We start from the raw sequence: 7,178 nt of genomic DNA on the forward strand, positions 1-7,178 counted from the left end.
GGCCCGGACAACAGACCCTCCGATTTGACACACTGAACTCGATCAGAGAAGTAGTTGGTGAACCAGGCGAGGCAATCATTAGAGAAACCAAGGCTGTCGAGTCTGCCGATGAGGATGTGGTGATTGACAGAGTCAAAAGCCTTGGCCAGGTCAATGAATACGGCTGCACAGTATTGTTTCCTATCGATGGCGGTTAAGATATCGTTTATGACCTTGAGCGTGGCTGAGGTGCACCCATGACCAGCTCTGAAACCAGATTGCATAGCGGAGAAGGTATGGTGGGATTAGAAATGGTCGGTAATCTGTTTGTTGACTTGGCTTTCGAAGACCTTAGAAAGGCAGGGTAGGATAGATATAGGTCTGTAGCTGTTAGGGTCAAGAGTGTCCCCCCCTTTGAAGAGGGGGATAACCGCAGCTGCTTTCCAATCTTTGGGAATCTCAGACGACACGAAAGAGAGGTTGAAAAGGCTAGTAATAGGGGTGGCAACAATTTCAGCAGATAGTTTTAGAAAGAAAGGGTCCAGATTATCTAGCCCGGCTGATTTGTAAGGGTCCAGATTTTGCAGCTCTTTCAGAACATCAGCTGACTGTATTTGGGAGAAAGAGAAATGGGGAAGGCTTGGGCGAGTAGCAGAGGGGAGGGCAGTGCTGTTGCCCGGGGTAGGGGTAGCCAGGTGGAAAGCATGGCCAGCCGTAGAAAAATGCTTATTGAAATTCTCAATTATAGTGGATTTGTCGGTGGTGACAGTGTTTCCTATCTTCAGTGCAGTTGGATGCTGGGAGGAGGTGTTTTTATTCTCCATGGACTTTACAGTGTCCCAGAACTTTTTTGAATTTGTGTTGCAGGAAGCAAATTTCTGCTTGAAAAAGCTAGCCTTGGCTTTTCTAACTGCCTGTGTATATTGGTTTCTAGCTTCCCTGAAAAGTTGCATATCACGGGGGCTGTTCGATGCTAATGCAGAACGCCATAGGATGTTTTTCTGTTGGTTAAGGGCAGTCAGGTCAGGAGAGAACCAAGGGCTATATCTGTTCCTAGTTCTAAATTTCTTGAATGGGGCATGCTTATTCAAGATGGTGAGGAAGGCATTTTTTTAAAATATCCAGGCATCCTCTACTGACGGGATGAGATCAATATCCTTCCAGGATACCTCGGCCAGGTCGATCAGAAAGGCCTGCTCGCTGAAGTGTTTCAGGGAGCGTTTGACAGTGATGAGTGGAGGTCGTTTGACCGCTGACCCATTACGGATGCAGGCAATGAGGCAGTGATCGCTGAGATCTTGGTTGAAAACAGCAGAGGTGTATTTGGAGGGCAAGTTGGTTAGGATGATATCTATGAGGGTGCCCGTGTTTACGGAATTGGGGTGGTACCTGGTAGGTTCATTGATAATTTGTGTGAGATTGAGGGCATCAAGCTTAGATTGTAGGATGGCTGGGGTGTTAAACATGTTCCAATTTAGGTCGCCTAGCAGCACGAGCTCTGAAGATAGATGGGGGGCAATCAGTTCACATATGGTGTCCAGAGCACAGCTGGGGGCAGAGGGTGGTCTATAGCAGGCGGCAACGGTGAGAGACTTGTTTTTAGAGAGGTGGATTTTTAAAAGTAGAAGTTCAAATTGTTTGGGAACAGACCTGGATAGTAAAACAGAACTCTGCAGGCAATCTTTGCAGTAGATTGCAACACCGCCCCCTTTGGCCGTTCTATCTTGTCTGAAAATCTTGTAGTTGGGGATGAAAATGTCAGAATTTTTGGTGGTCTTTCTAAGCCAGGATTCAGACACGGCTAAAACATCCGGGTTGGCAGAGTGAGCTAAAGCAGTGAACAAAACAAACTTAGGGAGGAGGCTTATAATGTTAACATGCATGAAACCAAGGCTATTACGGTTACAGAAGTCATCAAAAGAGAGCGCCTGGGGAATAGGAGTGGAGCTAGGTACTGCAGGGCCTGGATTCACCTCTACATCACCAGAGGAACAGAGGAGGAGTAGGATAAGGGTACGGCTAAAAGCTATGAGAATTGGTCGTCTAGAACGTCTAGAACAGAGAGTAAAAGGACGTTTCTGGGGGCGATAAAATAGCATCAAGGAATAATGTACAGACAAAGGTATGGTAGGATGTGAATACAGTGGAGGTAAACCTAGGTATTGAGTGATGATGAGAGAGACATTGTCTCTAGAAACATCATTGAAACCAGGTGATGTCATCGCATATGTGGGTGGTGGAAATGAAATGTTGGATATGGTATAGTGAGCAGGGCTAGAGGCCCTACAGTGAAATAAGCCAATAAACACTAACCAGAACAGCAATGGACAAGGCATATTTACATTAAGGAGAGGCATGCTTAATCGAGTGATCAATAAGGGTCTAGTGAGTAGAGGTTGGTTGGGGTCACGGCGATCCAGACAGCTGGCCGGGTAGATGGCTATCGGTAGCAAGATAGCATAGGATGGAGGTCTATTTTTAGACACCTCGTGCGTTTCCGTCGGTAGATTAGTGGGGTTCCGTGTCTTGTAGAGGGGATCAATCCAATTGGCAAAATAGATATAGTGACCCAAGAAAAAAAAATTGTCCGATATACTTATACAGATGGCAGCCGATAAGACAGCTAACGATTAGCGGGCCCCAGATGAGCGTTCAGGTAACGTCGCGACGGGGGTGCCAGTTGGATAACTCCCTCGGGCAGATAACGTCGGCAGTCAATCGTGAAGGCCCGGTGGGGCTCCGTATCTGCAGCAAAAAAAAAAAAAAAAAAAAAAACGGGTCCGGATAGGTGACTGTAGCCCAGGAATGGCTGATGGAACTCCTCAGCTGGCTAGCTCCGGAATAATTTAAGTTTGCTCCGGGATCGACGTAAGCCAATAGTCACACGGTTTGCAGCTAGCTAGCTGCGAAATCAAGGTGCAAATGTCCAGAGCCTGCGGCTGAAATCCGGGGAAGCTGAGAGAATAAAAAGGCCCGGTATGCTCCGGTCCGAGTCGCGTTGCACAAAAGTGCCGGTAGATTATCGAGCTAAAGGAATAGCTGATGACCACAAAACGTGGGCAGCTGAAACACCAACGCTAGCCAGCAAGCCGGCTAACTTCTGGGCAGCTTCAGATTAGCTTTCGGCTAGCTTTCGGCTAGCTTCTGGTTAGCTTTCTGGCTAACTTCTGATTAGCCCCTGGTTAGCTTCCACTGTGGATTTTCAGATTTGAGGTAAATCATACTTTTTTTGTTGTAATTGGTGAGGCGGGTTGCAGGAAAGCTTTTGTAGTTGAGTTCTTGGATAATAAAAATAATATATAAAAGATATGCGAAGAAGGTGTAAATATATATGTAAATATATATATACAGGACAAGACAGTACGAGGACAAAAATTACGTCTGAACTGCTAAGCCATCTTGGAACAATGAAGAATGAAGAATACAATTCAACAAAGCTGAAAAAAAGAAAGGATATTTTCTCCAAACGATTTGAGGGAGTGCGCACATGCAGCTATTCTGTGTTGAGGGGTTAACAAAGAAATAGGTAGTCCTATATGCTTAATTTAGAGTTATTAAGTAACTTTAGTTGTTCTGCAAATGTTGGGCTATATGTTTTGATTTGTAATACATTGTAAGGCTGCGTGATGTGACTCTAATGATGATTTGAAAAAAGTAACTTAAAAGGCATGAGCTCTGCTTTGTTTTTTGCGCAGGCTGTACACACTACATCAGTCAATTTGACAAGCACTTGATAATGCGTAGAATTTTAAGGGCGGCATCCCCTTTGTGTGGCCGTAATGCACCCTAAAAAATTCCATGCCTTTGGCCATTATGCCCTTCTCCCTGAGTGGTGTGTGCTCCGAATCACCACAGTCATGGTTCACCATCACGTGATCAGATCTTTCTCACAGGCTACAAGTGAAGACAGACACATCAGGGACGCAACTGCGAGGTGCATATTGAAAATATTGGAAGAACTGCCCACATTTACATTTACGAACCTTATCAAAACATATAGGTCTAGGGTCTCCCGAGTGGCGCAGTGGTCTAAGGCACTGCATCGCAGTGCTAGATGTGCAACTAGATATCCTGGTTCGAGTCCGGGCTCTGTTGCAGCCAGCCGCGACCGGGAGACCCACGGGGTGGCGCACAATTGGCCCAGCGTTGTCTGGGTTAGGGGAGGGTTTGGCCGGCAGGGATGTCATTGTCCCATCACGCTCTTGCGACTCCTGTGAAATGCTGGGCACGCTAACACGGTCGCCAGGTGTACAGTGTTTCCTCCAACACATTGGTGGGGCTGGCTTCCAGGGTTAAGTGGGCATTGTGTCAAGAAGCAGTGCGGCTTGGTTGGATTGTGTTTCGGAAGACGCACGGCTCTCGACCTTCGCCTCTCCCGAGTTCGTACGGAAGTTGCAGTGATGAGACAAGACTGCAACTACCAATTGGATACCGCGAAATTGTGGAGAAAAAAAATAAAAAATTGCTGGTCATGGGTGCACCTCAGACACGCTCAAGGTCCATCGATAAAAGACACTACTGTGCAGCCGTCATCGTCCTGGCCAAGGCTTTCGATTCTGTCAATCACCGCATTCTTATCGGCAGACTGAATAGCCTTGGTTTCTCAAATGCCTGCCTCGCCTGGTTCACCAACTCCTTCTCAGTGTTCAGTGTGTCAAATCGGAGGGCCTGTTGTCCGGACCTCTGGCAGTCTCTATGGCGGTGCCACAGGGTTCAATTCTCGGGTTGACTCTTTTCTCTGTATATATCAATGATGTCTCTCTTGCTGCTGGTGGTTCTCTGATCCACCTCTACACAGACGACACCATTCTGTATACATCTGGCCCTTCTTTGGACACTGTGTTAACAAACCTCCAAACGAGTTTCAATGCCATACAACACTCCTTCCGTGGCCTCCAACTGCTCTTAAATGCTAGTAAAACTAAATGCATGCTCTTCAAACGATTGCTGCCCGCACCCGCCCGCCCGACTAGCATCACTACTCTGGACGGTTTTGACTTAGAATATGTGGACAACTACAAATACCTAGGTGTCTGGTTAGACTGTAAACTCTCCTTCCAGACTCACATTAAGCATCTCCAATCCAAAATTAAATCTAGAATCAGCTTCCTATTTCGCAACAAAGCCTCCTTCACTCATGCTGCCAAACATACCCTCGTAAAACTGACTATCCTACCGATCCTTGACTTCAGCGATGTCATTTACAAAATAGCCTCCAACACTCTACTCATCAAATTGGATGTAGTCTATCACAGTGCCATCCGTTTTGTCACCAAAGCCTCATATACTAGCCACCACTGCGACCTGTATGCTCTCGTTGGCTGGCCCTTGCTACATATTCATCGCCAAACCCACTAGCTCCAGGTCATCTAGAAGTCTTTGCTAGGCAAAGCCCCACTTTATCTCAGCTCACTGGTCACCATAGCAACACCCACCCGTAGCACACGCTCCATTTCACTGGTCACCCCGAAAGCCAACACCTCCTTTGGCCGCCTTTCCTTCCAGTTCTCTGCTGCCAATGACTGGAACAAATTGCAAAAATCACTGAAGTTGGAGACTTATTTCTCCCTCACTAACTTTAAGCATCAACTGTCAGAGCAGCTTACTGATCACTGCACCTGTACACAGCCCATCTGTAAATATCCCACCCAACTACCTCATCCCCATATTGTTATTTATTTTTTGTTGCTCTTTTGCACACCAGTATCTCTACTTGCACATCATCATCTGCACATCTATCACTCCAGTGTTAATGCTAAATTGTAATTATTTTGCCACCATGGCCTATTTATTGCCTTACCTCTCTAATCTTACCTCATTTGCACACACTGTACATAGATTTTTCTATTGTGTTATTGACTGTACGTTTGTTTATCCCATGTGTAACTGTGTTGTTGTTTTTGTTACTTTGCTTTATCTTGGCCAGGTCGCAATTGTAAATGAGAACTTGTTCTCAACTGGCCTACCTGGTGAAATAAAAAAATCAAACATATACTGTAGGCCTATGGGCTAGGCTACGTACATGAGGTGTGTGAATATGATTTGAAAAAGTCGGGGAAAAAGGCATTGTTTCTTATGCTTTCCATCATTCACAAGTGATCATATATCATTCACAAGTGATAGGCTAATATTGTCACCCATTAGACTATTCTTGATTAAATCTTGTCTTTACATATACTAAATAATATGTTTGAAATTTGTTTTGATTTAGAATGGACATTATCATTCACCTGTATCGAAACAGGGGCAGAGGGAAAAAATACATGTCATCTATGCACTTAAATAGCGAATGGAGGATGCTTTTCCCGTAAAATACATGTCATCTATGCACTTAAATAGCGAATGGAGGACGCTTTTCCCGTGGTTCATTTTTATGCCAGCCAGGTAGGCTATACTCTTGTTGTAAATATAAGCAATGTGCTTAATATTAGGAAAGTTGAGAAATAAATATAATAGGCCTAGCCTGTAGAAAGCTGATGGAATCCTCCTCTTTTTAATTGAGGCCATCACTCTATTTTCTCTCGCAGTTGCATAGCCTATAGAAATGTTGCACAACATGAACTCATGGGCTCTCATTAAGTGTTTGATTGCGCACCCTCGGGCTCGTGCAGTGGAGGAGATCTTTGTGGGTTATACTCAGACAAGTCTCAGGGTAGTAAGTTGGTCTGTTGATATCCCTCTAGTGGTGTGGGGGCTGTGCTTTGGCAAAGTGGGTGGTGTTATATCCTGCCTGATTGGCTCTGTCCAGGGGTATCGTCCAGGGGTACTGAGACAGTGTCCTCCGACCCACCCCTGTCTCAGTCTCCAGTAGTCTAGTCTGCAATAGTCTATGTGCCGGGGGGCTAGGGTCAGTCTGTTATATCTGGTGTAATTCTCCTGTCTTATCTGGTGTCCTGTATGAATTTAAGTATGCTCCCTCTAATTCTTTCTCTCTCCTTCTCTTTCCCTCCCCTCCCGAAGGACTTGAGCCCTAGGATCATGCCTCAGGAATACTTGGCCTGATGACTCCTGGCTGTCCCCAGTCCACCTGGTCGTGCTGCTGCTCCAGTTTCAACTGTTCTGCCTGTGGCTAGGGAACGCTGACCTGTTCACGGGACGTGCTACCTTGTCCCGGACCTGCTGTTTTCGACTCTCTCTCTTTACCGCACCTGCTGTCTCAACCTCTGAATGCGCCGATATGAAAACGCAACTGACATCTA

This window comes from Salvelinus fontinalis, chromosome 42, assembly GCF_029448725.1.
Source record: "Salvelinus fontinalis isolate EN_2023a chromosome 42, ASM2944872v1, whole genome shotgun sequence".
Lineage (NCBI taxonomy): Eukaryota > Metazoa > Chordata > Actinopteri > Salmoniformes > Salmonidae > Salvelinus > Salvelinus fontinalis.